Source organism: Desmodus rotundus, chromosome 10, assembly GCF_022682495.2.
Source record: "Desmodus rotundus isolate HL8 chromosome 10, HLdesRot8A.1, whole genome shotgun sequence".
NCBI lineage: Eukaryota > Metazoa > Chordata > Mammalia > Chiroptera > Phyllostomidae > Desmodus > Desmodus rotundus.
Genome location: NC_071396.1, coordinates 92,067,089 through 92,075,233, shown reverse-complemented (window position 1 = coordinate 92,075,233; position 8,145 = coordinate 92,067,089).

Below are 8,145 nucleotides of genomic sequence, written 5' to 3'. Positions count from 1 at the left end.
CTAAACTGATCTTTTTCATTTTGTTTACTCTAGCTGTCCCTCTTTCCTAGAGGGAATAGTTTCTGTGATAGTGAACAATAAGATGATACCTGAAGGATAAGTCACAGCCAACTAGTTAAAATTACAATGAAAAAATACTCAAGGCCGAGAAGTCAAAGGCCTTTGGTTTAAGACAAAATTATAAGTGGACCCAAAAGTCGATCAAGGGGGCTGAAAAAATAAATTACGCCATGGTTCAAGATGAGACTGCTTGGATTACATTAAAATTTTGAACTTTGTATGATATACAGTGATACAAAATGGTAAACTGAATAAGAAACAAAAACCTAAAAATATTTGCAAACATTATGAAAGGCAAAGTGTTATTTTATTTTTTTTTACTATTGACAGAGCTCTTCCAAGAACATTATATTTTTTCATTAATTCTATTTTTAAATTATTTTATGTCTTTTAAAAAGGCCTTATATTTTATTCATCTGGGTTCTGTATCTCTTCTTTATAATATATTATTAAGGATTTTATAACTTTTGTAGCTACTTATAAATAGCTTTTTTTTTTCCCTTTTGGAATTTTGATTTCTAGGTGGATACTTTATACTAGAATAGCAATAAAATATTAACATTTTTGAATTCAAATTATGTTTGTCTCATTAGCCTGAGAAATTCTAATATTTTTTAAATTATCAGGATTTACAGATATATAATTTTAAACTCAAAATAATATTTATGAATGTACATGTGCCAATATTTATACCATTTATTTCTTTTTCTAATCTTATTGAACTTACCTTTTGAACACTACCAAAATAATAAATACTAACAAAAGCCAAATAATAGCCAAGATATGTATATTATAAATAAGAATTCCAAGGGAAGTTTTATTATGCTAGGTATTAGTAGAGCCACTATAATAAAGTCAATTTAGCATTGGTTAGGAGTATAAAAAATAAGTCATGATAAGGAATATAGAATATATAGATTTCATATTTCTGGTAATAAATTAGGTTATTAAACCCCAAACTCCCATAATACTAAGTAAAAAATCTATTCAAAATGTTAAATATATATCACAAATTATCAAGTAAAGATAATGCAATAATAAGTAGAAACCAACACCCATAAGCAATGCAGAGAAGATAGTCTGGCATTTGAGATGAGTTTTTCTCTAGAAGCGTTCTACTAAATCTTAAAGATTTGGCTAAAAGGCTGAGATAATTCAGAATGTTCAGAAATTTCTTAGAGTTACGGTGATGAAAGGGAGTTCATGGCCCATGAAGGAAGACAGAACTTGGTTAAAACAAAATATTTTGTGTCCAGCCCTTAAAGAGTTCAGCCTACCAAAAATGTAGACCAGAGAGCACTGCCAGAACAAGGCCTGAAGGCCAGATCTGAATCATTTTGCGATCCATAAAACTGAATTACAGTATATTTGGCTTCTTGTGTAGAACAAATAAACATCTTTTCTGGAGTTAGGATACATCTTAATACTTTAATATATTTCTATATTTTTATTTCTACATTGTTTTCATATATGCTATTTACTACATAAGAAAATAACCAGACTCATAAGAAAGAAGAAACATGATTTAAAAGCAGGAGCAACAGATAGATATCTGGGGGTTCTTGAAAATGTAGTTATCAGATGCATGTCTAATGTGTTTAGTTAGATAAAAGACAAGAAGAATTTTGGTAGAAAACTTAAAAATAAGAACTAGATAGATATTAGCTAACTGAAAAACATAGAAACTAAAGTTACAAACTGATTGGGTGTATCTAATAAATTATGGCTAAAAGAATGTTAGTAAACTGGGAGATAGGTCAGAAAAAAAAGGAAAAAGAAAACACTAGTAAGTATAAAGAGACTAAAGGAAGGTATCACAGGTAATATGAGAAAGATGTAGATGATACAGTTAAAAGATGTTTAGACTTCCAAAAAGGGTGAAGAAAAAAATGATGCTAAAACCAACCTTAAAAAGACAATGGCTGAAAAGTTCTAAGCATAATAAATAAAAGAAAAAGCACTTCAGGCTTTCCACTTAGAAAGAAAGTAAGTAAAGGAGGGAAGGAGAGAGGGAGGGAGGGAGGGAAGGAGGAAGGAAAGAAGGAAGGAAAGAAATTAGTTAAAAGTAGATAGAGGGAAATTTTAAATGAGTTTATTACTGTCAAAAAAAAAAAAAAACCAATTAGAGTTGACTCATTAAAAGAAACAGTTTAAATCAGAAAACAATGCAATGTCATCTCTCAAGTCCCAAAAGGAAGTAACAGCCAAACTAGAATTCTATGTACTCTTTTTAAAAATCCCTTAAGATTTAAAGTGAAAAGAGAAAAAAACTTTCAAACTTCAACAAACCAAAAGTTTGTGTCACTGGCAGATGCACATTAAAGGAAAAGTTTCTTTATGCATGAATAAAATAATTTCAGAAAGAAATTAACTTTTTAACAATGATTTCCAAGTATTATATTATATAAAGCAAAGAATGAATAATACATATCTCTTTTTTAGTGAAATACAGAAGAAAATTGTCTTTCACCCTGCACAACAAAAATTGTGAATAAAATAGTGGCAAAAATTTAAATAAAAAATATATTACTTTAACATAACTGAAATTGAATTTTTTAAATTAAAAGAATGGAAAGAAAACTCTAGATTTAAAACAGAAATATATGATAAATTAAATGAATCTAGTTTGATTACATCCTCATAGAACTAGGTGATATGCAGATTTTATATTTTACCTACAGATTAAGATTATTAGAAAGAAAACAATTTGGGAGGAAGGATAATTTTTATTTAATCAATCCCAAATTTTCATGTGTCTAAACAAAATTTTTAAGGACACACAAAATCAATGGGGAAGCCATTCTTGAGCTCTTGGATAGCTTAAGAATTAGGCATAGAAAAATGGTTAGTAAGAAGGATGAGGTAGATTAGTTCATGCACAAGCAAATTATTTGGAGAACAAAAGGCACCAGCAGTGCTGATAAAAGTGAATTATACCTGCCTTCTTTTAGGAATTATGTAAAGACACATCTAGTTTCTTATGTTTGGTCTAGAGTTCTTCCTCTCCTTCAGTTGGTTAGGTACTCTGCCATTCTCCCCTAACTTTCTGCAATTGTTCTGATGCGGGGCGAGGTATTTTGACTTCTCTGGGTATTACTTCTTCTTTTCAGAAAGAGTCTTCCTGGAATTTTATTTTAGAGTTCAGTAAGGCATTGACTCTCTTTACTCCTTCCTCTTCCCACCCCAAGCAATATACATGCTGTTGTCTCATCTATTTTAGGTGACTTTAAATTCTAGATCAACTTCCTGTACCCTTACATAGGAAGGAGGCACTGCAGTGACCTCGCTAAACAGTTGAGTGCCACAAGATTGAACCCAGTACTAATAGAATTATCGTATATTTGTTAATTCCTAATTCTAGGGGATTACAGTAGCATCATCTCTTCTACTGCTTGACCTTCCTATCTGACAGGAGGAAGCAGTGATGACAAGGAGGAATTGGGGAGTTACTTCTGGGTTTAGACAACCCGTGACCACTGTGAGAAATACTATTCAAGAATATACTAGATTAACATATTACCCTCAATACTCTTCTGAATTTCTACCAGTAATGACATGAGCACACTGCACCATCCCTTCTACATTATCCACAGTGATTCCCATTTATCACAGAATTACTAAAGGCAGAGTCTCTGTCTCACTATTAATATTAGTCATAGACTGTTTCTAATATATATATTTTCTGCCAGAAATGAATAATCTACATGCTCTTTACTTACTAAGTTAATTAAGCTGAAAATTTCAGTTTCATCAAAAGGATACTTGCTCCAGTGTTAATTGACTTACTAAATTTCAGTTGTTAATGACCCAGGCAAAATTTCCTTGACGTATTGAAATTTCTGCATAATTAAATAGCAAATAGATTTTTAAAATGCCATATGAGATGGAGCATTTTAAATAATCCTAAATAGTAAAATTAAGACTTTAATGTTGTTTCATAAATGGAAACATGATTATGTATGCACACATTGCTTGTCCATGTTTATGTTGGCTTCTGTGTCTGTGTGTATTCTGTTCTTTGGAACACAGGGTAAAATTGTGAACAGAGTACATTTTATCTCCAGGGCTCTTCTCCCAAGATTTGTTCAGAGACTTACTTTCTTCTGTGTTCTCTGGAGAAATTCTGATAACCATCAGAGAGACAATCATTCACAGGATTCTTTTCTCTGAGGAATTTTTACTTCCATTCCTATCCCTGTTGATTAATGAAAATTTTTATATCTCCCTAACTGAAGAAGGCTAAAAGCAGATGCCTAAATCACCATAGTCAGGGAGGTAGATAACAAATACGAGTTAGATCCAGACTAATCCAAGAAAGAGGTAAAAATGACCAGAAAAATGACCCAGGCCCCTTCACACACTCATTTTAATACATCTGCATACTAAGTGACATACCTGGCAATCTAATGGATATTTTGTTGAGATCCTCCCCTAAAATTCCTGCCTAGAGGTAACAGATAAAACCCCTCAGGTCCAAGAACACCAGTGTGCACTTTCTTTGAGCATGTCTGCACCCCTTTCCTTGGGCACATACTATTGCTTTCTTTATCCTAAACTCTAAGGGTTTAGAGGAGGCTTGCAACCAGGGCAGCAGTGGGCGGCGACAGCTCTGTCCGGGCTTACCCCCTGAGCCTGTCTCCAGGGGCCTTTTGTAGCCTCACTGTCCTGAGCTTTATTAAATACACTGTCACTTAATAAAAAAAAGAAAGAAAGAAAGAAAATCACTCTTGTTGTGAGGTGTTTTAGAGATGAGAAGAAAGGTAAAAGATGAGTGGGAGGAGAGGGAAAGAGGTGGGAAAGGAGCCTGTCTCCTGAAGTGTAATGGGGAAGACCTGGAAAGAAGGAAATGAGAAGTTACTCAGGAAAAACCTGGCAGCTTGATCAACAAGGCACATTCGTGGTAAAGGCGGTGACCAGTTCCTATAGGAAGATAAATATCCTCTTTCCTTCTTCATAAATAAATAAATAGATAGATAAATAAATAAATAAAATGAAGGCAAAGAAAGGCACAAAATGAATATCTTTGAAAGAACAAATGTTTTACAAATGATTGTAAAGGTTTATTCAATTAATTAAATTCTGAAAAATGAATTTTAAGCAGAATATTATATCATCTTATGTTTATTCTTCACAGCAAAAATCATTCAGCTTTACCTCATATATTTTAAATTAATTCACTCAACATCTAATAAATGTGATAATTATGTTTTATTAAGTACATTTTGTGGAGGAGAATTTATTTTTTAATGTTAATACACTTTTTTTGAGCAATGTTATTTTTACAGAAAAGCTGAGCAGAATCTACAGAGTTCTCCATTTCTCTTATTATTAACATCTCTCATTAGAGTGGTGCATTTGTTACCATTACTGAGCCAATATTAATATATTATTATTAGCTAAAGTCCATTGTTTGCATCAGTGTTTACTCTTTTTGTTGCACATTCCATAGCTTTGACATATATAATGACATGTGCCCACTCTATGGTATCATATTAGAATAGTTCCACTGCCCTAAAATACACCTGTCTGCCTCCCTCCTTTTGAACCCCTGACAACCTCTAATCTTTCTTCTTTCTCTTTAGTTTTGCCCTTTTGCTAATGTTACATACAGTAAATATATACCATATGATATGTAGCTTTTTCCTTTACTTACCAATATTTATTTCACATTAATCCATGTCTTTTCGTTGCTTGGTGACTCATTTCTTTTTACCATCAATTTACACTGTATACTTCATTTTATGGATGTACAACACTTTATCCTTCTCCCTATTGAGAGACATTGTAATAGCTCATTAGGGTTGCTGTAACAAAATACTACAGATCGAGTGACTCAAGCAGCAGAAATTTATTTTCTTCAAGTTCTGGAGACCAGAAGTCCAAGATCTAGGAGTTGGCAGGTTTTGTTTCTTCTTGTAAGTGGCTACGCTCTCACTGTGTCCTCACATGGTCTTTCTCTGTGCATGCACATCCCTGTTGTCTCTCTGTGAATCCAAAGTTTATCTTTTTGTAAGGACATCATTCAGATTGGATTAGGGCCCACCCTACCAATCTCTTTTTAATTATCACCCACTTAAAGGTCCTACATCCAAATGCAGTCACATTCTGAGGCTCTGCAAGTTATGGCTTCCACATATCAGTTTGGGGGAACACAATTCAGCCTACAATGGGCTTCTTACTTGCTTCCAAGTTTTAACATTTATGAGTTAAGTTGCTATAAATATTTTTGTGCAAATGGATATACATTTTAAACTTATTGGGGTAAATAACTAGGAACACAACTGTTGATCATATGACAAAAGTATGTTTAGTTTTATAGGAAACGGCCACAAAATGCCAGTTTTGGGACAAACGTATGTACAAAGAACACAGTTAGGCATCTATTGGCAGCGTGGGCCTCCAACAGTGTGCCTGTCTTTGAAACAACAGGGTTCCTTCCAAGCTCTACAGTGAATACGGAGATACACATTAGAACACATCCCGCTTGTCAAATTCACTAATTTCTGCACTTCTCTTTGTTTTCTTCTTTCTACTTATATTGGGTTTATTCTTTTTCCTTTGTCCATTTTCTTAAGGTGGCACAGTGATTATTTATTCAAGACTACTACTTTTAAGTTTTTAAAGTTTTCCTTTTATGTCTTGGATTCTATTTCTATTTCCAATACCAATTTCATTGTGGTGAAAGAGCACGCTCTGTGTATTTCAGTTCTTTTAATGTGTTGGGGTTTGTTTTGCAGTTATGGTCTATATAAGTCAACGTTCTGTGGCACTTGAAAATCATGTGTATTGTGTAGTGGTTAGGTGGAGTGTTCTATAAATGTAGATTCTTTTCATAGATCATATTGTTGAATTATTCTATATTCTTGTTTATCTTCTGTCTAGTTGTTCCCTCAATTGTTAAGATGATGTTTATATTTTCAAAGTTTATTTGTGGATTTTTGTAGTTCTCTTTTCAGGCATCTCAGTTTCTGCTTCATATAATGCATAGTTCTGCTATTTGGCGTAAACACACTGGAGATTGCTTTGTGTTCTTTTTTGATTAAACCTTTCATCATTAATGTAATAGTGATTACATTAATTACATTATGATTACATCATTAACTCTGTTAATTTTCTTTCTTTTCAATTCTGCATCCTGCGACATGATTGTAGCCAAATCCTGCTTTCTTTTAATTCATATCTGTAAGGTATATTTTCCTGTTCTTCATATATATACATATATATACACATATACATATATATTCTTCATTATGCCTGTCCAGAAGGTATCCAGTCATGCAATATGAAAAAGAGACATTTATTGAAGAAGATACAAGAAACATTGTACACAGGACAATGACACCTCAATTCTCTTCAAAGTAGGTATCTTGGGACCTCACACAGTTCTCCCAGCATCATTAGCAACTGCAACACGATGTTCCTTCTGCTCTGGTAGCTGAAGCCACAGAATAAATTTTGCCATGACATGTTTCATGCCAAGAACCTGCCTCAAAATCTTGGGCACAGTATTTTTTGGAATCCCCAGATCAGCTTCTAGTTCTTGTACTGTCAGTCACCAATCTTTGTTGATTGCAGCTGGACACATTCAACATTCTCAGGTATTCTTCATAATGCGGGCCTTCCAGAACGTAGATCACTTTCAACAGAATTTGACCATCCTTGAAGCGTTTGTGCCACACGTTATTTGCACTGCACTCATCGCATTGTCCCTGAAAGCCTTCTGAATCATCTGAATAGTTTCTGTGGAGGAATGTTCAAGCTTAACACAAATTTTGATACAGATTCCTTGTTCTACTCAGTCATTTCGAATGTGATGGCCACACAGTACACATGTTCACTCAACAGTGTCTACCGCCCCCACTGACTAGTACAGTGAAGTCATCATTGTTCACACATATGCATTCCAGTCCACTCTCCTTGGCTGCCAGGTTACATCAATGTTGTACCTACCATTCTCATTATATTAACAGTGGTCAGGCTTTTTCCAGACAGACTATATATATATTTGAAGTGAGTTTCCTGTGAACAGCTTAGAGTTAGACCACTTCAGGCTGGGAATCTCAAAGTATGTGTGTAAAGAGGTTT